Genomic DNA, 25,244 nt, shown 5'->3' with positions numbered 1-25,244 from the left:
GTCTATGATCAGCCGGCCAAATTGCACACGGCGTGGGACGGCAGCGACACCTACCTGGAGGCAAACGGACATAAAAGCATCGTCGCGGACGCTCCCCTTCAGTGGGTCCGGCAGCGGCATGATGTGCAGGCGCTACAGTGTCTTCTGCTTCATTTTGCAGATTGCCCCCAGTCCGGGAAACAACTATCTCCACTTGCATGCCCCTTCCGAAAGCCACGCTTGCAACGCGCCCTACAAACAGCATGACGAACCCTTAAATAACAGCACATGCGCCAAATCATCTTTTCTCTGATACGTGCCCGCTGCCTCATGGTGCTCGCCCGTCGACTGGTCCATGATCAGCTGGCCAAATTGCACACGGCGTGGGACGGCAGCGACACCTACGTGGAGGCAAACGGAAATAAAAGCATCGTCGCCGACGCTCCCCTTGAGTGGGTCCAGCAGTGGCACGATGTGCAGGTGCTACAGTGTCTTCTGCTTCATTTTGCAGATTGCCCGCTGTCCGGGAAACAACTATCTCCACTTGCATGCCCCTTCCGAAAGCCACGCTTGCAACGCGCCCTCCATACAGCATGACGAACCCTTAAATAACAGCACATGCGCCAAATCATCTTTTCTCTGATACGTGCCCGCTGCCTCATGGTGCTCGCCCGTCGACTGGTCCATGATCAGCTGGCCAAATTGCACACGGCGTGGGACGGCAGCGACACCTACGTGGAGGCAAACGGAAATAAAAGCATCGTCGCCGACGCTCCCCTTGAGTGGGTCCAGCAGTGGCACGATGTGCAGGTGCTACAGTGTCTTCTGCTTCATTTTGCAGATTGCCCGCTGTCCGGGAAACAACTATCTCCACTTGCATGCCCCTTCCGAAAGCCACGCTTGCAACGCGCCCTCCAAACAGCATGACGAACCCTTAAATAACAGCACATGCGCCAAATCATCGATTCTCTGGGACGTGCCTGCTGCCTCGTGGTGCTCGCCCGTCGGCTGGTCCATGATCAGCTGACCAAATTGCACACAGCGTGGGACGGCAGCGACACCTACCTGGAGGCAAACGGACATAAAAGCATCGTCGCCGACGCTCCCCTTCAGTGGGTCCGGCAGCGGCATGATGTGCAGGCGCTACAGTGTCTTCTGCTTCATTTTGCAGATTGCCCCCAGTCCGGGAAACAACTATCTCCACTTGCATGCCCCTTCCGAAAGCCACGCTTGCAACGCGCCCTCCAAACAGCATGACGAACCTTTAATAACAGCACATGCGCCAAATCATCTATTCTCTGATACGTGCCCGCTGCCTCGTGGTGCTCGCCCGTCAGCTGGTCCATGATCAGCTGGCCAAATTGCACACGGCGTGGGACGGCAGCGACACCTACCTGGAGGCAAACGGACATAAAAGCATCGTCGCCTACGCTCCCCTTCAGTGGGTCCGGCAGCGGCATGATGTGCAGGCGCTACAGTGTCTTCTGCTTCATTTTGCAGATTGCCCCCAGTCCGGGAAACAACTATCTCCACTTGCTTGCCCCTTCCGAAAGCCACGCTTGCAACGCGCCCTCCAAACAGCATGACGAACCCTTAAATAACAGCACATGCGCCAAATCATCGATTCTCTGATACGTGCCCGCTGCCTCGTGGTGCTCGCCCGTCAGCTGGTCCATGATCAGCTGGCCAAATTGCACACGGCGTGGGACGGCAGCGACACCTACCTGGAGGCAAACGGACATAAAAGCATCGTCGCGGACGGTCCCCTTCAGTGGGTCCGGCAGCGGCATGATGTGCAGGCGCTACAGTGTCTTCTGCTTCATTTTGCAGATTGCCCCCAGTCTGGGAAACAACTATCTCCACTTGCATGCCCCTTCCGAAAGCCACGCTTGCAACGCGCCCTCCAAACAGCATGACGAACCTTTAATAACAGCACATGCGCCAAATCATCTATTCTCTGATACGTGCCCGCTGCCTCGTGGTGCTCGCCCGTCAGCTGGTCCATGATCAGCTGGCCAAATTGCACACGGCGTGGGACGGCAGCGACACCTACCTGGAGGCAAACGGACATAAAAGCATCGTCGCCTACGCTCCCCTTCAGTGGGTCCGGCAGCGGCATGATGTGCAGGCGCTACAGTGTCTTCTGCTTCATTTTGCAGATTGCCCCCAGTCCGGGAAACAACTATCTCCACTTGCTTGCCCCTTCCGAAAGCCACGCTTGCAACGCGCCCTCCAAACAGCATGACGAACCCTTAAATAACAGCACAAGCGCCAAATCATCGATTCTCTGATACGTGCCCGCTGCCTCGTGGTGCTCGCCCGTCAGCTGGTCCATGATCAGCTGGCCAAATTGCACACGGCGTGGGACGGCAGCGACACCTACCTGGAGGCAAACGGACATAAAAGCATCGTCGCGGACGGTCCCCTTCAGTGGGTCCGGCAGCGGCATGATGTGCAGGCGCTACAGTGTCTTCTGCTTCATTTTGCAGATTGCCCCCAGTCTGGGAAACAACTATCTCCACTTGCATGCCCCTTCCGAAAGCCACGCTTGCAACGCGCCCTCCAAACAGCATGACGAACCCTTAAATAACAGCACATGCGCCAAATCATCTATTCTCTGATACGTGCCCGCTGCCTCGTGGTGCTCGCCCGTCAGCTGGTCCATGATCAGCTGGCCAAATTGCACACGGCGTGGGACGGCAGCGACACCTACCTGGAGGCAAACGGACATAAAAGCATCGTCACCGACGCTCCCCTTCAGTGGGTCCGGCAGCGGCATGATGTGCAGGCGCTACAGTGTCTTCTGCTTCATTTTGCAGATTGCCCCCAGTCCGGGAAACAACTATCTCCACTTGCATGCCCCTTCCGAAAGCCACGCTTGCAACGCGCCCTCCAAACAGCATGACGAACCCTTAAATAACAGCACATGCGCCAAATTATCTATTCTCTGATACGTGCCCGCTGCCTCGTGGTGCTCGCCCGTCGGCTGGTCCATGATCAGCTGGCCAAATTGCACACGGCGTGGGACGGCAGCGACACCTACGTGGAGGCAAACGGACATAAAAGCATCGTCGCGGACGCTCCCCTTCAGTGGGTCCGGCAGCGGCATGATGTGCAAGCGCTACAGTATCTTCTGCTTCATTTTGCAGATTGCCCCCAGTCCGGGAAACAACTATCTCCACTTGCATGCCCCTTCCGAAAGCCACGCTTGCAACGCGCTCTCCAAACAGCGTGACGGACCCTTAAATAACAGCACATGCGCCAAATCATCTATTCTCTGATACGTGCCCGCTGCCTCGTGGTGCTCGCCCGTCGGCTGGTCTATGATCAGCCGGCCAAATTGCACACGGCGTGGGACGGCAGCGACACCTACCTGGAGGCAAACGGACATAAAAGCATCGTCGCGGACGCTCCCCTTCAGTGGGTCCGGCAGCGGCATGATGTGCAGGCGCTACAGTGTCTTCTGCTTCATTTTGCAGATTGCCCCCAGTCCGGGAAACAACTATCTCCACTTGCATGCCCCTTCCGAAAGCCACGCTTGCAACGCGCCCTCCAAACAGCATGACGAACCCTTAAATAACAGCACATGCGCCAAATTATCTATTCTCTGATACGTGCCTGCTGCCTCGTGGTGCTCGCCCGTCGGCTGGTCCATGATCAGCTGGCCAAATTGCACACGGCGTGTTACGGCAGCGACACCTACGTGGAGGCAAACGGACATAAAAGCATCGTCGCGGACGGTCCCCTTCAGTGGGTCCGGCAGCGGCATGATGTGCAGGCGCTACAGTGTCTTCTGCTTCATTTTGCAGATTGCCCCCAGTCTGGGAAACAGCTATCTCCACTTGCATGCCCCTTCCGAAAGCCACGCTTGCAACGCGCCCTCCAAACAGCATGACGAACCCTTAAATAACAGCACATGCGCCAAATCATCTATTCTCTGATACGTGCCCGCTGCCTCGTGGTGCTCGCCCGTCAGCTGGTCCATGATCAGCTGGCCAAATTGCAAACGCGTGGGACGGCAGCGACACCTACCTGGAGGCAAACGGACATAAAAGCATCGTCGCCTACGCTCCCCTTCAGTGGGTCCGGCAGCGGCATGATGTGCAGGTGCTACAGTGTCTTCTGCTTCATTTTGCAGATTGCCCCCAGTCTGGGAAACAACTATCTCCACTTGCATGCCCCTTCCGAAAGCCACGCTTGCAACGCGCCCTCCAAATAGCATGACAAACCCTTAAATAACAGCACATGCGCCAAATCATCGATTCTCTGATACGTGCCCGCTGCCTCGTGGTGCTCGCCCGTCAGCTGGTCCATGATCACCTGGCCAAATTGCACACGGCGTGGGACGGCAGCGACACCTACCTGGAGGCAAACGGACATAAAAGCATCGTCGCGGACACTCCCCTTCAGTGGGTCCGGCAGCGGCATGATGTGCAGGCGCTACAGTGTCTTCTGCTTCATTTTGCAGATTGCCCCCAGTCCGGGAAACAACTATCTCCACTTGCATGCCCCTTCCGAAAGCCACGCTTGCAACGCGCCCTCCAAACAGCATGACGAACCCTTAAATAACAGCACATGCGCCAAATCATCTTTTCTCTGATACGTGCCCGCTGCCTCATGGTGCTCGCCCGTCGACTGGTCCATGATCAGCTGGCCAAATTGCACACGGCGTGGGACGGCAGCGACACCTACGTGGAGGCAAACGGAAATAAAAGCATCGTCGCCGACGCTCCCCTTGAGTGGGTCCAGCAGTGGCACGATGTGCAGGTGCTACAGTGTCTTCTGCTTCATTTTGCAGATTGCCCGCTGTCCGGGAAACAACTATCTCCACTTGCATGCCCCTTCCGAAAGCCACGCTTGCAACGCGCCCTCCATACAGCATGACGAACCCTTAAATAACAGCACATGCGCCAAATCATCTTTTCTCTGATACGTGCCCGCTGCCTCATGGTGCTCGCCCGTCGACTGGTCCATGATCAGCTGGCCAAATTGCACACGGCGTGGGACGGCAGCGACACCTACGTGGAGGCAAACGGAAATAAAAGCATCGTCGCCGACGCTCCCCTTGCGTGGGTCCAGCAGTGGCACGATGTGCAGGTGCTACAGTGTCTTCTGCTTCATTTTGCAGATTGCCCGCTGTCCGGGAAACAACTATCTCCACTTGCATGCCCCTTCCGAAAGCCACGCTTGCAACGCGCCCTCCAAACAGCATGACGAACCCTTAAATAACAGCACATGCGCCAAATCATCTATTCTCTGATACGTGCCCGCTGCCTCGTGGTGCTCGCCCGTCGGCTGGTCCATGATCAGCCGGCCAAATTGCACACGGCGTGGGACGGCAGCGACACCTACCTGGAGGCAAACGGACATAAAAGCATCGTCGCGGACGCTCCCCTTCAGTGGGTCCGGCAGCGGCATGATGTGCAGGCGCTACAGTGTCTTCTGCTTCATTTTGCAGATTACCCCAGTCCGGGAAACAACTATCTCCACTTGCATGCCCCTTCCGAAAGCCACGCTTGCAACGCGCCCTCCAAACAGCATGACGAACCCTTAAATAACAGCACATGCGCCAAATCATCTATTCTCTGATACGTGCCCGCTGCCTCGTGGTGCTCGCCCGTCGGCTGGTCCATGATCAGCTGGCCAAATTGCACACGGCGTGTTACGGCAGCGACACCTACGTGGAGGCAAACGGACATAAAAGCATCGTCGCGGACGCTCCCCTTCAGTGGGTCCGGCAGCGGCATGATGTGCAGGCGCTACAGTGTCTTCTGCTTCATTTTGCAGATTGCCCCCAGTCCGGGAAACAACTATCTCCACTTGCATGCCCCTTCCGAAAGGTACCGCTTGCAACGCGCCCTCCAAACAGCATGACGGACCGTTAAATAACAGCACATGCGCCAAATCATCTATTCTCTGATACGTGCCCGCTGCCTCGTGGTGCTCGCCCGTCGGCTGGTCCATGATCAGCTGACCAAATTGCACACAGCGTGGGACGGCAGCGACACCTACCTGGAGGCAAACGGACATAAAAGCATCGTCGCCGACGCTCCCCTTCAGTGGGTCCGGCAGCGGCATGATGTGCAGGCGCTACAGTGTCTTCTGCTTCATTTTGCAGATTGCCCCCAGTCTGGGAAACAACTATCTCCACTTGCATGCCCCTTCCGAAAGCCACGCTTGCAACGCGCACTCCAAACAGCATGACGAACCCTTAAATAACAGCACATGCGCCAAATCATCTATTCTCTGATACGTGCCCGCTGCCTCGTGGTGCTCGCCCGTCAGCTGGTCCATGATCAGCTGGCCAAATTGCACACGGCGTGGGACGGCAGCGACACCTACCTGGAGGCAAACGGACATAAAAGCATCGTCGCCTACGCTCCCCTTCAGTGGGTCCGGCAGCGGCATGATGTGCAGGCGCTACAGTGTCTTCTGCTTCATTTTGCAGATTGCCCCCAGTCCGGGAAACAACTATCTCCACTTGCTTGCCCCTTCCGAAAGCCACGCTTGCAACGCGCCCTCCAAACAGCATGACGAACCCTTAAATAACAGCACATGCGCCAAATCATCGATTCTCTGATACGTGCCCGCTGCCTCGTGGTGCTCGCCCGTCAGCTGGTCCATGATCAGCTGGCCAAATTGCACACGGCGTGGGACGGCAGCGACACCTACCTGGAGGCAAACGGACATAAAAGCATCGTCGCGGACGGTCCCCTTCAGTGGGTCCGGCAGCGGCATGATGTGCAGGCGCTACAGTGTCTTCTGCTTCATTTTGCAGATTGCCCCCAGTCTGGGAAACAACTATCTCCACTTGCATGCCCCTTCCGAAAGCCACGCTTGCAACGCGCACTCCAAACAGCATGACGAACCCTTAAATAACAGCACATGCGCCAAATCATCTATTCTCTGATACGTGCCCGCTGCCTCGTGGTGCTCGCCCGTCAGCTGGTCCATGATCAGCTGGCCAAATTGCACACGGCGTGGGACGGCAGCGACACCTACCTGGAGGCAAACGGACATAAAAGCATCGTCACCGACGCTCCCCTTCAGTGGGTCCGGCAGCGGCATGATGTGCAGGCGCTACAGTGTCTTCTGCTTCATTTTGCAGATTGCCCCCAGTCCGGGAAACAACTATCTCCACTTGCATGCCCCTTCCGAAAGCCACGCTTGCAACGCGCCCTCCAAACAGCATGACGAACCCTTAAATAACAGCACATGCGCCAAATTATCTATTCTCTGATACGTGCCCGCTGCCTCGTGGTGCTCGCCCGTCGGCTGGTCTATGATCAGCCGGCCAAATTGCACACGGCGTGGGACGGCAGCGACACCTACCTGGAGGCAAACGGACATAAAAGCATCGTCGCGGACGCTCCCCTTCAGTGGGTCCGGCAGCGGCATGATGTGCAGGCGCTACAGTGTCTTCTGCTTCATTTTGCAGATTGCCCCCAGTCCGGGAAACAACTATCTCCACCTGCATGCCCCTTCCGAAAGCCACGCTTGCAACGCGCCCTCCAAACAGCATGACGAACCCTTAAATAACAGCACATGCGCCAAATTATCTATTCTCTGATACGTGCCTGCTGCCTCGTGGTGCTCGCCCGTCGGCTGGTCCATGATCAGCTGGCCAAATTGCACACGGCGTGTTACGGCAGCGACACCTACGTGGAGGCAAACGGACATAAAAGCATCGTCGCGGACGGTCCCCTTCAGTGGGTCCGGCAGCGGCATGATGTGCAGGCGCTACAGTGTCTTCTGCTTCATTTTGCAGATTGCCCCCAGTCTGGGAAACAGCTATCTCCACTTGCATGCCCCTTCCGAAAGCCACGCTTGCAACGCGCCCTCCAAACAGCATGACGAACCCTTAAATAACAGCACATGCGCCAAATCATCTATTCTCTGATACGTGCCCGCTGCCTCGTGGTGCTCGCCCGTCAGCTGGTCCATGATCAGCTGGCCAAATTGCACACGGCGTGGGACGGCAGCGACACCTACCTGGAGGCAAACGGACATAAAAGCATCGTCGCCTACGCTCCCCTTCAGTGGGTCCGGCAGCGGCATGATGTGCAGGCGCTACAGTGTCTTCTGCTTCATTTTGCAGATTGCCCCCAGTCCGGGAAACAACTATCTCCACTTGCATGCCCCTTCCGAAAGCCACGCTTGCAACGCGCCCTCCAAATAGCATGACAAACCCTTAAATAACAGCACATGCGCCAAATCATCGATTCTCTGATACGTGCCCGCTGCCTCGTGGTGCTCGCCCGTCAGCTGGTCCATGATCAGCTGGCCAAATTGCACACGGCGTGGGATGGCAGCGACACCTACCTGGAGGCAAACGGACATAAAAGCATCGTCGCGGACGCTCCCCTTCAGTGGGTCCGGCAGCGGCATGATGTGCAGGCGCTACAGTGTCTTCTGCTTCATTTTGCAGATTGCCCCCAGTCCGGGAAACAACTATCTCCACTTGCATGCCCCTTCCGAAAGCCACGCTTGCAACGCGCCCTCCAAACAGCATGACGAACCCCTAAATAACAGCACATGCGCCAAATCATCGATTCTCTGATACGTGCCCGCTGCCTCGTGGTGCTCGCCCGTCAGCTGGTCCATGATCACCTGGCCAAATTGCACACGGCGTGGGACGGCAGCGACACCTACCTGGAGGCAAACGGACATAAAAGCATCGTCGCGGACACTCCCCTTCAGTGGGTCCGGCAGCGGCATGATGTGCAGGCGCTACAGTGTCTTCTGCTTCATTTTGCAGATTGCCCCCAGTCCGGGAAACAACTATCTCCACTTGCATGCCCCTTCCGAAAGCCACGCTTGCAACGCGCCCTCCAAACAGCATGACGAACCCTTAAATAACAGCACATGCGCCAAATCATCTTTTCTCTGATACGTGCCCGCTGCCTCATGGTGCTCGCCCGTCGACTGGTCCATGATCAGCTGGCCAAATTGCACACGGCGTGGGACGGCAGCGACACCTACGTGGAGGCAAACGGAAATAAAAGCATCGTCGCCGACGCTCCCCTTGAGTGGGTCCAGCAGTGGCACGATGTGCAGGTGCTACAGTGTCTTCTGCTTCATTTTGCAGATTGCCCGCTGTCCGGGAAACAACTATCTCCACTTGCATGCCCCTTCCGAAAGCCACGCTTGCAACGCGCCCTCCAAACAGCATGACGAACCCTTAAATAACAGCACATGCGCCAAATCATCGATTCTCTGGGACGTGCCTGCTGCCTCGTGGTGCTCGCCCGTCGGCTGGTCCATGATCAGCTGGCCAAATTGCACACGGCGTGGGACGGCAGCGACACCTACCTGGAGGCAAACGGACATAAAAGCATCGTTGCGGACGCTCCCCTTCAGTGGGTCCGGCAGCGGCATGATGTGCAGGCGCTACAGTGTCTTCTGCTTCATTTTGCAGATTGCCCCCAGTCCGGGAAACAAGTATCTCAACTCGCATGCCCCTTCCGAAAGCCACGCTTGCAACGCGCCCTCCAAACAGCATGACGAACCCTTAAATAACAGCACATGCGCCAAATCGTCGATTCTCTGGGACGTGCCCGCTGCCTCGTAATGCTCGCCCGTCGGCTGGTCCATGATCAGCTGGCCAAATTGCACACGGCGTGGGACGGCAGCGACACCTACGTGGAGGCAAACGGACATAAAAGCATCGTCGCGGACGCTCCCCTTCAGTGGGTCCGGCAGCGGCATGATGTGCAGGCGCTACAGTGTCTTCTGCTTCATTTTGCAGATTGCCCCCAGTCCGGGAAACAACTATCTCCACTTGCATGCCCCTTCCGAAAGCCAAGCTTGCAACGCGCCCTCCAAACATCATGACGAACCCTTAAATAACAGCACATGCTCCAAATCATCTATTCTCTGATACGTGCCCGCTGCCTCGTGGTGCTCGCCCGTCGGCTGGTCCATGATCAGCTGGCCAAATTGCACACGGCGTGGGACGGCAGTGACACCTACGTGGAGGCAAACGGACATAAAAGCATCGTCGCGGACGCTCCCCTTCAGTGGTCCGGCAGCAGCATGATGTACAGGCGCTACACTGTCTTCTGCTTAGTTTTACAGATTGCCCCCAGTACGGGAAACAACTATCTCGACTTGCATGCCCCTTCCAAAAGCCACGCTTGCAACGCGCCCTCCAAACAGCATGACGAACCCTTAAATAACAGCACATGCGCCAAATCATCGATTCTCTGATACGTGCCCGCTGCCTCGTGGTGCTCGCCCGTCGGCTGGTCCATGATCAGCTGGCCAAATTGCACACGGCGTGGGATGGCAGCGACACCTACCTGGAGGCAAACGGACATAAAAGCATCGCCGCGGACGCTCCCCTTCAGTGGGTCCGGCAGCGGCATGATGTGCAGGCGCTACAGTGTCTTCTGCTTCATTTTGCAGATTGCCCCCAGTCTGGGAAACAAGTATCTCCACTCGCATGCCCCTTCCGAAAGCCACGCTTGCAACGCGCCCTCCAAACAGCATGACGAACCCTTAAATAACAGCACATGCGCCAAATCATCTATTCTCTGATACGTGCCCGCTGCCTCGTGGTGCTCGCCCGTCGGCTGGTCCATGATCAGCTGGCCAAATTGCACACGGCGTGGGACGGCAGCGACACCTACCTGGAGGCAAACGGACATAAAAGCATCGCCGCCTACGCTCCCCTTCAGTGGGTCCGGCAGCGGCATGATGTGCAAGCGCTACAGTGTCTTCTTCTTCATTTTGCAGATTGCCCCCAGTCCGGGAAACAACTATCTCCACTTGCATGCCCCTTCCGAAAGCCACGCTTGCAACGCGCTCTCCAAACAGCATGACGAACCCTTAAATAACAGCACATGCGCCAAATCATCTATTCTCTGATACGTGCCCGCTGCCTCGATGTGCTCGCCCGTCGGCTGGTCCATGATCAGCTGACCAAATTGCACACGGCGTGGGACGGCAGCGACACCTACGTGGAGGGAAACGGACATAAAAGCATCGTCGCGGACGCTCCCCTTCAGTGGGTCCGGCAGCGGCATGATGTGCAGGCGCTACAGTGTCTTCTGCTTCATTTTGCAGATTGCCCCCAGTCCGGGAAACAACTATCTCCACTTGCATGCCCCTTCCGAAAGCCACGCTTGCAACGCGCCCTCCAAACAGCATGACGAACCCTTAAATAACAGCACATGCGCCAAATCATCTATTCTCTGATACGTGCCCGCTGCCTCGTGGTGCTCGCCCGTCAGCTGGTCCATCATCAGCTGGCCAAATTGCACACGGCGTGGGACGGCAGCGACACCTACCTGGAGGCAAACGGACATAAAAGCGTCGTCGCGGACGCTCCCCTTCAGTGGGTCCGGCAGCGGCATGATGTGCAGGCGCTGCAGTGTCTTCTGCTTCATTTTGCAGATTGCCCCCAGTCCGGGAAACAACTATCTCCACTTGCATGCCCCTTCCGAAAGCCACGCTTGCAACGCGCCCTCCAAACAGCATGACGAACCCTTAAATAACAGCACATGCGCCAAATCATCGATTCTCTGGGACGTGCCCGCTGCCTCGTGGTGCTCGCCCGTCGGCTGGTCCATGATCAGCTGGCCAAATTGCACACGGCGTGGGACGGCAGCGACACCTACGTGGAGGCAAACGGACATAAAAGCATCGTCGCGGACGCTCCCCTTCAGTGGGTCCGGCAGCGGCATGATGTGCAGGCGCTACAGTGTCTTCTGCTTCATTTTGCAGATTGCCCCCAGTCCGGGAAACAACTATCTCCACTTGCAAGCCCCTTCCGAAAGCCACGCTTGCAACGCGCCCTCCAAACAGCATGACGGACCCTTAAATAACAGCACATGCGCCAAATCATCTATTCTCTGATACGTGCCCGCTGCCTCGTGGTGCTCGCCCGTCGGCTGGTCCATGATCAGCTGACCAAATTGCACACGGCGTGGGACGGCAGCGACACCTACGTGGAGGCAAACGGACATAAAAGCATCGTCGCGGACGCTCCCCTTCAGTGGGTCCGGCAGCGGCATGATGTGCAGGCGCTACAGTGTCTTCTGCTTCATTTTGCAGATTGCCCTCATACCGGGAAACAACTATCTCCACTTGCATGCCCCTTCCGAAAGCCACGCTTGCAACGCGCCCTCCAAACAGCATGACGAACCCTGAAATAACAGCACATGCGCCAAATCATCGATTCTCTGGGACGTGCCTGCTGCCTCGTGGTGCTCGCCCGTCGGCTGGTCCATGATCAGCTGGCGAAATTGCACACGGCGTGGGACGGCAGCGACACCTACCTGGAGGCAAACGGACATAAAAGCATCGCCGCGGACGCTCCCCTTCAGTGGGTCCGGCAGCGGCATGATGTGCAGGCGCTACAGTGTCTTCTGCTTCATTTTGCAGATTGCCCCCAGCCTGGGAAACAAGTATCTCCACTCGCATGCCCCTTCCGAAAGCCACGCTTGCAACGCGCCCTCCAAACAGCATGACGAACCCTTAAATAACAGCACATGCGCCAAATCATCTATTCTCTGATACGTGCCCGCTGCCTCGATGTGCTCGCCCGTCGGCTGGTCCATGATCAGCTGACCAAATTGCACACGGCGTGGGACGGCAGCGACACCTACGTGGAGGGAAACGGACATAAAAGCATCGTCGCGGACGCTCCCCTTCAGTGGGTCCGGCAGCGGCATGATGTGCAGGCGCTACAGTGTCTTCTGCTTCATTTTGCAGATTGCCCCCCCGTCCGGGAAACAACTATCTCCACTTGCATGCCCCTTCCGAAAGCCACGCTTGCAACGCGCCCTCCAAACAGCATGAGGAACCCTTAAATAACAGCACATGCGCCAAATCATCGATTCTCTGATACGTGCCCGGGGCCTCGTGGTGCTCGCCCGTCGGCTGGTCCATGATCAGCTGGCCAAATTGCACACGGCGTGGGACGGCAGCGACACCTACCTGGAGGCAAACGGACATAAAAGCATCGTCGCCTACGCTCCCCTTCAGTGGGTCCGGCAGCGGCATGATGTGCAAGCGCTACAGTGTCTTCTTCTTCATTTTGCAGATTGCCCCCAGTCCGGGAAACAACTATCTCCACTTGCATGCCCCTTCCGAAAGCCACGCTTGCAACGCGCTCTCCAAACAGCGTGACGGACCCTTAAATAACAGCACATGCGCCAAATCATCTATTCTCTGATACGTGCCCGCTGCCTCGATGTGCTCGCCCGTCGGCTGGTCCATGATCAGCTGACCAAATTGCACACGGCGTGGGACGGCAGCGACACCTACGTGGAGGGAAACGGACATAAAAGCATCGTCGCGGACGCTCCCCTTCAGTGGGTCCGGCAGCGGCATGATGTGCAGGCGCTACAGTGTCTTCTGCTTCATTTTGCAGATTGCCCCCCCGTCCGGGAAACAACTATCTCCACTTGCATGCCCCTTCCGAAAGCCACGCTTGCAACGCGCCCTCCAAACAGCATGAGGAACCCTTAAATAACAGCACATGCGCCAAATCATCGATTCTCTGATACGTGCCCGGGGCCTCGTGGTGCTCGCCCGTCGGCTGGTCCATGATCAGCTGGCCAAATTGCACACGGCGTGGGACGGCAGCGACACCTACCTGGACGCAAACGGACATAAAAGCATCGTCGCCTACGCTCCCCTTCAGTGGGTCCGGCAGCGGCATGATGTGCAAGCGCTACAGTGTCTTCTTCATTTTGCAGATTGCCCCCAGTCCGGGAAACAACTATCTCCACTTGCATGCCCCTTCCGAAAGCCACGCTTGCAACGCGCTCTCCAAACAGCGTGACGGACCCTTAAATAACAGCACATGCGCCAAATCATCTATTCTCTGATACGTGCCCGCTGCCTCGTGGTGCTCGCCCGTCGGATGGTCTATGATCAGCCGGCCAAATTGCACACGGCGTGGGACGGCAGCGACACCTACCTGGAGGCAAACAGACATAAAAGCATCGTCGCCGACGCTCCCCTTCAGTGGGTCCGGCAGCGGCATGATGTGCAGGCGCTACAGTGTCTTCTGCTTCATTTTGCAGATTGCCCCCAGTCCGGGAAACAACTATCTCCACTTGCATGCCCCTTCCGAAAGCCACGCTTGCAACGCGCCCTCCAAACAGCATGACGAACCCTTAAATAACAGCACATGCGCCAAATCATCTATTCTCTGATACGTGCCCGCTGCCTCGTGGTGCTCGCCCGTCAGCTGGTCCATCATCAGCTGGCCAAATTGCACACGGCGTGGGACGGCAGCGACACCTACCTGGAGGCAAACGGACATAAAAGCATCGTCGCGGACGCTCCCCTTCAGTGGGTCCGGCAGCGGCATGATGTGCAGGCGCTACAGTGTCTTCTGCTTCATTTTGCAGATTGCCCCCAGTCCGGGAAACAACTATCTCCACTTGCATGCCCCTTCCGAAAGCCACGCTTGCAACGCGCCCTCCAAACAGCATGACGAACCCTTAAATAACAGCACATGCGCCAAATCATCGATTCTCTGGGACGTGCCTGCTGCCTCGTGGTGCTCGCCCGTCGGCTGGTCCATGATCAGCTGTCCAAATTGCACACGGCGTGGGACGGCAGCGACACCTACCTGGAGGCAAACGGACATAAAAGCAACGCCGCGGACGCTCCCCTTCAGTGGGTCCGGCAGCGGCATGATGTGCAGGCGCTACAGTGTCTTCTGCTTCATTTTGCAGATTGCCCCCAGTCTGGGAAACAAGTATCTCCACTCGCATGCCCCTTCCGAAAGCCACGCTTGCAACGCGCCCTCTAAACAGCATGACGAACCCTTAAATAACAGCACATGCGCCAAATCATCTATTCTCTGATACGTGCCCGCTGCCTCGTGGTGCTCGCCCGTCGGCTGGTCCATGATCAGCTGGCCAAATTGCACACGGCGTGGGACGGCAGCGACACCTACGTGGAGGCAAACGGACATAAAAGCATCGTCGCGGACGCTCCCCTTCAGTGGGTCCGGCAGCGGCATGATGTGCAAGCGCTACAGTGTCTTCTTCTTCATTTTGCAGATTGCCCCCAGTCCGGGAAACAACTATCTCCACTTGCATGCCCCTTCCGAAAGCCACGCTTGCAACGCGCTCTCCAAACAGCGTGACGGACCCTTAAATAACAGCACATGCGCCAAATCATCTATTCTCTGATACGTGCCCGCTGCCTCGTGGTGCTCGCCCGTCAGCTGGTCCATGATCAGCTGGCCAAATTGCACACGGCGTGGGACGGCAGCGACACCTACCTGGAGGCAAACGGACATAAAAGCATCGTCGCGGACGCTCCCCTTCAGTGGGTCCGGCAGCGGCATGATGTGCAGGCGCTACAGTGTCTTCTGCTTCATTTTGCAGATTGCCCCCAGTCCGGGAAACAACTATCTCCACTTGCATGCCCCTTCCGAAAGCCACGCTTGCAACGCGCCCTCCAAACAGCATGAGGAACCCTTAAATAACAGCACATGCGCCAAATCATCGATTCTCTGATACGTGCCCGGGGCCTCGTGGTGCTCGCCCGTCGGCTGGTCCATGATCAGCTGGCCAAATTGCACACGGCGTGGGACGGCAGCGACACCAACCTGGAGGCAAACGGACATAAAAGCATCGTCGCCTACGCTCCCCTTCAGTGGGTACGGCAGCGGCATGATGTGCAAGCGCTACAGTGTCTTCTTCTTCATTTTGCAGATTGCCCCCAGTCCGGGAAACAACTATCTCCACTTGCATGCCCCTTCCGAAAGCCACGCTTGCAACGCGCTCTCCAAACAGCGTGACGGACCCTTAAATAACAGCACATGCGCCAAATCATCTATTCTCTGATACGTGCCCGCTGCCTCGTGGTGCTCGCCCGTCGGATGGTCTATGATCAGCCGGCCAAATTGCACACGGCGTGGGACGGCAGCGACACCTACCTGGAGGCAAACAGACATAAAAGCATCGTCGCCGACGCTCCCCTTCAGTGGGTCCGGCAGCGGCATGATGTGCAGGCGCTACAGTGTCTTCTGCTTCATTTTGCAGATTGCCCCCAGTCCGGGAAACAACTATCTCCACTTGCATGCCCCTTCCGAAAGCCACGCTTGCAACGCGCCCTCCAAACAGCATGACGAACCCTTAAATAACAGCACATGCGCCAAATCATCTATTCTCTGATACGTGCCCGCTGCCTCGTGGTGCTCGCCCGTCAGCTGGTCCATCATCAGCTGGCCAAATTGCACACGGCGTGGGACGGCAGCGACACCTACCTGGAGGCAAACGGACATAAAAGCATCGTCGCGGACGCTCCCCTTCAGTGGGTCCGGCAGCGGCATGATGTGCAGGCGCTACAGTGTCTTCTGCTTCATTTTGCAGATTGCCCCCAGTCCGGGAAACAACTATCTCCACTTGCATGCCCCTTCCGAAAGCCACGCTTGCAACGCGCCCTCCAAACAGCATGACGAACCCTTAAATAACAGCACATGCGCCAAATCATCGATTCTCTGGGACGTGCCTGCTGCCTCGTGGTGCTCGCCCGTCGGCTGGTCCATGATCAGCTGTCCAAATTGCACACGGCGTGGGACGGCAGCGACACCTACCTGGAGGCAAACGGACATAAAAGCAACGCCGCGGACGCTCCCCTTCAGTGGGTCCGGCAGCGGCATGATGTGCAGGCGCTACAGTGTCTTCTGCTTCATTTTGCAGATTGCCCCCAGTCTGGGAAACAAGTATCTCCACTCGCATGCCCCTTCCGAAAGCCACGCTTGCAACGCGCCCTCTAAACAGCATGACGAACCCTTAAATAACAGCACATGCGCCAAATCATCTATTCTCTGATACGTGCCCGCTGCCTCGTGGTGCTCGCCCGTCGGCTGGTCCATGATCAGCTGGCCAAATTGCACACGGCGTGGGACGGCAGCGACACCTACGTGGAGGCAAACGGACATAAAAGCATCGTCGCGGACGCTCCCCTTCAGTGGGTCCGGCAGCGGCATGATGTGCAGGCGCTACAGTGTCTTCTGCTTCATTTTGCAGATTGCCCCCCGTCCGGGAAACAACTATCTCCACTTGCATGCCCCTTCCGAAAGCCACGCTTGCAACGCGCCCTCCAAACAGCATGACGAACCCTTAAATAACAGCACATGCGCCAAATCATCGATTCTCTGGGACGTGCCTGCTGCCTCGTGGTGCTGGCCCGTCGGCTGGTCCATGATCAGCTGGCCAAATTGCACACGGCGTGGGACGGCAGCGACACCTACCTGGAGGCAAACGGACATAAAAGCAACGCCGCGGACGCTCCCCTTCAGTGGGTCCGGCAGCGGCATGATGTGCAGGCGCTACAGTGTCTTCTGCTTCATTTTGCAGATTGCCCCCAGTCTGGGAAACAAGTATCTCCACTTGCATGCCCCTTCGGAAAGCCACGCTTGCAACGCGCCCTCCAAACAGCATGACGAACCCTTAAATAACAGCACATGCGCCAAATCATCGATTCTCTGATACGTGCCCGCTGCCTCGTGGTGCTCGCCCGTCGGCAGGTCCATGATCAGCTGGCCAAATTGCACACGGCGTGGGACGGCAGCGACACCTACCTGGAGGCAAACGGACATAAAAGCATCGTCGCCTACGCTCCCCTTCAGTGGGTCCAGCCGCGGCATGATGTGCAGGCGCTACAGTGTCTTCTGCTTCATTTTGCAAATTGCCCCCAGTCCGGGAAACAACTATCTCCACTTGCATGCCCCTTCCGAAAGCCACGCTTGCAACGCGCCCTCCAAACAGCATGACGAACCCTTAAATAACAGCACATGCGCCAAATCATCTATTCTCTGATACGTGCCCGCTGCCTCGTGGTGCTCGCCCGTCGGCTGGTCCATGATCAGCTGGCCAAATTGCACACGGCGTGGGACGGCAGCGACACCTACCTGGAGGCAAACGGACATAAAAGCATCGCCGCCTACGCTCCCCTTCAGTGGGTCCGGCAGCGGCATGATGTGCAAGCGCTACAGTGTCTTCTTCTTCATTTTGCAGATTGCCCCCAGTCCGGGAAACAACTATCTCCACTTGCATGCCCCTTCCGAAAGCCACGCTTGCAACGCGCTCTCCAAACAGCGTGACGGACCCTTAAATAACAGCACATGCGCCAAATCATCTATTCTCTGATACGTGCCCGCTGCCTCGTGGTGCTCGCCCGTCAGCTGGTCCATGATCAGCTGGCCAAATTGCACACGGCGTGGGACGGCAGCGACACTTACCTGGAGGCAAACGGACATAAAAGCATCGTCGCGGACGCTCCCCTTCAGTGGGTCCGGCAGCGGCATGATGTGCAGGCGCTACAGTGTCTTCTGCTTCATTTTGCAGATTGCCCCCAGTCCGGGAAACAACTATCTCCACTTGCATGCCCCTTCCGAAAGCCACGCTTGGAACGCGCCCTCCAAACAGCATGACGGACCCTTAAATAAGAGCACATGCGCCAAATCATTTATTCTCTGATACGTGCCCGCTGCCTCGTGGTGCTCGCCCGTCGGCTGGTCCATGATCAGCTGGCCAAATTGCACACGGCGTGGGACGGCAGCGACCACTACGTGGAGGCAAACGGACATAAAAGCATCGTCGCGGACGCTCCCCTTCAGTGCGTCCGGCAGCGGCATGATGTGCAGGCGCTACAGTGTCTTCTGCTTCATTTTGCAGATTGCCCCCAGTCCGGGAAACAACTATCTCCACTTGCATGCCCCTTCCGAAAGCCACGCTTGCAACGCGCCCTCCAAACAGCATGACGGACCCTTAAATAACAGCACATGCGCCAAATCATCTATTCTCTGATACGTGCCCGCTGCCTCGTGGTGCTCGACCGTCAGCTGGTCCATGATCAGCTGGCCAAATTGCACATGGCGTGGGACGGCAGCGACACCTACCTGGAGGCAAACGGTCATAAAAGCATCGTCGCGGACGCTCCCCTTCAGTGGGTCCGGCAGCGGCATGATGTGCAGGCGCTACAGTGTCTTCTGCTTCATTTTGCAGATTGCCCCCAGTCCGGGAAACAACTATCTCCACTTGCATGCCCCTTCCGAAAGCCACGCTTGCAACGCGCCCTCCAAACAGCATGACGAACCCTGAAATAACAGCACATGCGCCAAATCATCTTTTCTCTGATACGTGCCCACTGCCTCGTGGTGCTCGCCCGTCGGCTGGTCCATGATCAGCTGGCCAAATTGCACACGGCGTGGGACGGCAGCGACACCTACGTGGAGGCAAACGGAAATAAAAGCATCGTCGCCGACGCTCCCCTTGAGTGGGTCCAGCAGCGGCATGATGTGCAGGTGCTACAGTGTCTTCTGCTTCATTTTGCAGATTGCCCCCAGTCCGGGAAACAACTATCTCCACTTGCATGCCCCTTCCGAAAGCCACGCTTGGAACGCGCCCTCCAAACAGCATGACGGACCCTTAAATAAGAGCACATGCGCCAAATCATTTATTCTCTGATACGTGCCCGCTGCCTCGTGGTGCTCGCCCGTCGGCTGGTCCATGATCAGCTGGCCAAATTGCACACGGCGTGGGACGGCAGCGACCACTACGTGGAGGCAAACGGACATAAAAGCATCGTCGCGGACGCTCCCCTTCAGTGGGTCCGGCAGCGGCATGATGTGCAGGCGCTACAGTGTCTTCTGCTTCATTTTGCAGATTGCCCCCAGTCCGGGAAACAACTATCTCCACTTGCATGCCCCTTCCGAAAGCCACGCTTGCAACGCGCCCTCCAAACAGCATGACGGACCCTTAAATAACAGCACATGCGCCAAATCATCTATTCTCTGATACGTGCCCGCTGCCTCGTGGTGCTCGACCGTCAGCTGGTCCATGATCAGCTGGCCAAATTGCACACGGCGTGGGACGGCAGCGACACTTACCTGGAGGCAAACGGACATAAAAGCATCGTCGCGGACGCTCCCCTTCAGTGGGTCCGGCAGCGGCATGATGTGCAGGCGCTACAGTGTCTTCTGCTTCATTTTGCAGATTGCCCCCAGTCCGGGAAACAACTATCTCCACTTGCATGCCCCTTCCGAAAGCCACGCTTGCAACGCGCCCTCCAAACAGCATGACGAACCCTGAAATAACAGCACATGCGCCAAATCATCTTTTCTCTGATACGTGCCCGCTGCCTCGTGGTGCTCGCCCGTCGGCTGGTCCATGATCAGCTGGCCAAATTGCACACGGCGTGGGACGGCAGCGACACCTACCTGGAGGCAAACGGACATAAAAGCAACGCCGCGGACGCTCCCCTTCAGTGGGTCCGGCAGCGGCATGATGTGCAGGCGCTACAGTGTCTTCTGCTTCATTTTGCAGATTGCCCCCAGTCTGGGAAACAAGTATCTCCACTCGCATGCCCCTTCCGAAAGCCACGCTTGGAACGCGCCCTCCAAACAGCATGACGGACCCTTAAATAAGAGCACATGCGCCAAATCATTTATTCTCTGATACGTGCCCGCTGCCTCGTGGTGCTCGCCCGTCGGCTGGTCCATGATCAGCTGGCCAAATTGCACACGGCGTGGGACGGCAGCGACCACTTTTTGGAGGCAAACGGACATAAAAGCATCGTCGCGGACGCTCCCCTTCAGTGGGTCCGGCAGCGGCATGATGTGCAGGCGCTACAGTGTCTTCTGCTTCATTTTGCAGATTGCCCCCAGTCCGGGAAACAACTATCTCCACTTGCATGCCCCTTCCGAAAGCCACGCTTGCAACGCGCCCTCCAAACAGCATGACGGACCCTTAAATAACAGCACATGCGCCAAATCATCTATTCTCTGATACGTGCCCGCTGCCTCGTGGTGCTCGACCGTCAGCTGGTCCATGATCAGCTGGCCAAATTGCACACGGCGTGGGACGGCAGCGACACCTACCTGGAGGCAAACGGACATAAAAGCATCGTCGCGGACGCTCCCCTTCAGTGGGTCCGGCAGCGGCATGATGTGCACGCGCTACAGTGTCTTCTGCTTCATTTTGCAGATTGCCCCCAGTCCGGGAAACAACTATCTCCACTTGCATGCCCCTTCCGAAAGCCACGCTTGCAACGCGCCCTCCAAACAGCATGACGAACCCTGAAATAACAGCACATGCGCCAAATCATCTTTTCTCTGATACGTGCCCGCTGCCTCGTGGTGCTCGCCCGTCGGCTGGTCCATGATCAGCTGGCCAAATTGCACACGGCGTGGGACGGCAGCGACACCTACCTGGAGGCAAACGGACATAAAAGCAACGCCGCGGACGCTCCCCTTCAGTGGGTCCGGCAGCGGCATGATGTGCAGGCGCTACAGTGTCTTCTGCTTCATTTTGCAGATTGCCCCCAGTCTGGGAAACAAGTATCTCCACTCGCATGCCCCTTCCGAAAGCCACGCTTGGAACGCGCCCTCCAAACAGCATGACGGACCCTTAAATAAGAGCACATGCGCCAAATCATTTATTCTCTGATACGTGCCCGCTGCCTCGTGGTGCTCGCCCGTCGGCTGGTCCATGATCAGCTGGCCAAATTGCACACGGCGTGGGACGGCAGCGACCACTTTTTGGAGGCAAACGGACATAAAAGCATCGTCGCGGACGCTCCCCTTCAGTGGGTCCGGCAGCGGCATGATGTGCAGGCGCTACAGTGTCTTCTGCTTCATTTTGCAGATTGCCCCCAGTCCGGGAAACAACTATCTCCACTTGCATGCCCCTTCCGAAAGCCACGCTTGCAACGCGCCCTCCAAACAGCATGACGGACCCTTAAATAACAGCACATGCGCCAAATCATCTATTCTCTGATACGTGCCCGCTGCCTCGTGGTGCTCGACCGTCAGCTGGTCCATGATCAGCTGGCCAAATTGCACACGGCGTGGGACGGCAGCGACACCTACCTGGAGGCAAACGGACATAAAAGCATCGTCGCGGACGCTCCCCTTCAGTGGTCCGGCAGCGGCATGATGTGCAGGCGCTACAGTGTCTTCTGCTTCATTTTGCAGATTGCCCCCAGTCCGGGAAACAACTATCTCCACTTGCATGCCCCTTCCGAAAGCCACGCTTGCAACGCGCCCTTCAAACAGCATGACGAACCCTGAAATAACAGCACATGCGCCAAATCATCTTTTCTCTGATACGTGCCCGCTGCCTCGTGGTGCTCGCCCGTCGGCTGGTCCATGATCAGCTGGCCAAATTGCACACGGCTTGGGACGGCAGCGACACCTACGTGGAGGCAAACGGAAATAAAAGCATCGTCGCCGACGCTCCCCTTGAGTGGGTCCAGCAGCGGCATGATGTGCAGGTGCTACAGTGTCTTCTGCTTCATTTTGCAGATTGCCCCCAGTCCGGGAAACAACTATCTCCACTTGCATGCCCCTTCCGAAAGCCACGCTTGCAACGTGCCCTCCAAACAGCAGGACGAACCCTTAAATAACAGCACATGCGCCAAATCATCGATTCTCTGGGACGTGCCTGCTGCCTCGTGGTGCTCGCCCGTCGGCTGGTCCATGATCAGCTGGCCAAATTGCACATGGCGTGGGACGGCAGCGACACCTACGTGGAGGCAAACGGAAATAAAAGCATCGTCGCCGACGCTCCCCTTGAGTGGGTCCAGCAGCGGCATGATGTGCAGGTGCTACAGTGTCTTCTGCTTCATTTTGCAGATTGCCCCCAGTCCGGGAAACAACTATCTCCACTTGCATGCCCCTTCCGAAAGCCACGCTTGGAACGCGCCCTCCAAACAGCATGACGGACCCTTAAATAAGAGCACATGCGCCAAATCATTTATTCTCTGATACGTGCCCGCTGCCTCGTGGTGCTCGCCCGTCGGCTGGTCCATGATCAGCTGGCCAAATTGCACACGGCGTGGGACGGCAGCGACCACTACGTGGAGGCAAACGGACATAAAAGCATCGTCGCGGACGCTCCCCTTCAGTGGGTCCGGCAGCGGCATGATGTGCAGGCGCTACAGTGTCTTCTGCTTCATTTTGCAGATTGCCCCCAGTCCGGGAAACAACTATCTCCACTTGCATGCCCCTTCCGAAAGCCACGCTTGCAACGCGCCCTCCAAACAGCATGACGGACCCTTAAATAACAGCACATGCGCCAAATCATCTATTCTCTGATACGTGCCCGCTGCCTCGTGGTGCTCGACCGTCAGCTGGTCCATGATCAGCTGGCCAAATTGCACACGGCGTGGGACGGCAGCGACACCTACCTGGAGGCAAACGGACATAAAAGCATCGTCGCGGACGCTCCCCTTCAGTGGGTCCAGCAGCGGCATGATGTGCAGGCGCTACAGTGTCTTCTGCTTCATTTTGCAGATTGCCCCCAGTCCGGGAAACAACTATCTCCACTTGCATGCCCCTTCCGAAAGCCACGCTTGCAACGCGCCCTCCAAACAGCATGACGAACCCTGAAATAACAGCACATGCGCCAAATCATCTTTTCTCTGATACGTGCCCGCTGCCTCGTGGTGCTCGCCCGTCGGATGGTCTATGATCAGCCGGCCAAATTGCACACGGCGTGGGACGGCAGCGACACCTACCTGGAGGCAAACAGACATAAAAGCATCGTCGCCGACGCTCCCCTTCAGTGGGTCCGGCAGCGGCATGATGTGCAGGTGCTACAGTGTCTTCTGCTTCATTTTGCAGATTGCCCCCAGTCCGGGAAACAACTATCTCCACTTCCATGCCCCTTCCGAAAGCCACGCTTGCAACGTGCCCTCCAAACAGCATGACGAACCCTTAAATAACAGCACATGCGCCAAATCATCGATTCTCTGGGACGTGCCTGCTGCCTCGTGGTGCTCGCCCGTCGGCTGGTCCATGATCAGCTGGCCAAATTGCACACGGCGTGGGACGGCAGCGACACCTACCTGGAGGCAAACGGACATAAAATCATCGTCGCGGACGCTCCCCTTCAGTGGGTAGGGCAGCGGCATGATGTGCAGGCGCTACAGTGTCTTCTGCTTCATTTTGCAGATTGCCCCCAGTCCGGGAAACAAGTATCTCAACTCGCATGCCCCTTCCGAACGCCACGCTTGCTACGCGCCCTCCAAACAGCATGACGAACCCTTAAATAACAGCACATGCGCCAAATCATTGATTCTCTGGGACGTGCCCGCTGCCTCGTGGTGCTCGCCCGTCGGCTGGTCCATGATCAGCTGGCCAAATTGCACATGGCGTGGGACGGCAGCGACACCTACGTGGAGGCAAACGGACATAAAAGCATCGTCGCGGACGCTCCCCTTCAGTGGGTCCGGCAGCGGCATGATGTGCAGGCGCTACAGTGTCTTCTGCTTCATTTTGCAGATTGCCCCCAGTCCGGGAAACAACTATCTCCACTTGCATGCCCCTTCCGAAAGCCACGCTTGCAACGCGCCCTCCAAACAGCATGACGAACCCTTAAATAACAGCACATGCGCCAAATCATCGATTCTCTGATACGTGCCCGCTGCCTCGTGGTGCTCGCCCGTCGGCTGGTCCATGATCAGCTGGCCAAATTGCACAAGGCGTGGGACGGCAGCGACACCTACCTGGAGGCAAACGGACATAAAAGCATCGTCGCGGACGCTCCCCTTCAGTGGGTCCGGCAGCGGCATGATGTGCCGGCGTTACAGTGTCTTCTGCTTCATTTTGCAGATTGCCCCCAGTCCGGGAAACAAGTATCTCCACTCGCATGCCCCTTCCGAAAGCCACGCTTGCAACGCGCCCTCCAAACAGCATGACGAACCCTTAAATAACAGCACATGCGCCAAATCATCTATTCTCTGATACGTGCCCGCTGCCTCGTGGTGCTCCCCCGTCGGCTGGTCCATGATCAGCTGGCCAAATTGCACACGGCGTGGGACGGCAGCGACACCTACGTGGAGGCAAACGGACATAAAAGCATCGTCGCGGACGCTCCCCTTCAGTGGGTCCGGCAGCGGCATTATGTGCAGGCGCTACAGTGTCTTCTGCTTCATTTTGCAGATTGGCCCCAGTCCGGGAAACAACTATCTCCACTTGCATGCCCCTTCCGAAAGCCACGCTTGCAACGCGCCCTCCAAACAGCATGACGAAGCCTTAAATAACAGCACATGCGCCAAATCATCGATTCTCTGATACGTGCCCGCTGCCTCGTGGTGCTCGCCCGTCGGCTGGTCCATGATCAGCTGGCCAAATTGCACACGGCGTGGGACGGCAGCGACACCTACCTGGAGGCAAACGGACATAAAAGCATCGTCGCCTACGCTCCCCTTCAGTGGGTCCGGCAGCGGCATGATGTGCAGGCGCTACAGTGTCTTCTGCTTCATTTTGCAAATTGCCCCCA

This window comes from Haemaphysalis longicornis, unplaced genomic scaffold (assembly GCF_048455015.1).
Source record: "Haemaphysalis longicornis isolate Haplotype H1 unplaced genomic scaffold, Haemaphysalis longicornis Haplotype H1 scaffold_14, whole genome shotgun sequence".
In the NCBI taxonomy this organism is placed as follows: domain Eukaryota; kingdom Metazoa; phylum Arthropoda; class Arachnida; order Ixodida; family Ixodidae; genus Haemaphysalis; species Haemaphysalis longicornis.
This window is presented reverse-complemented; position numbering follows the sequence as displayed.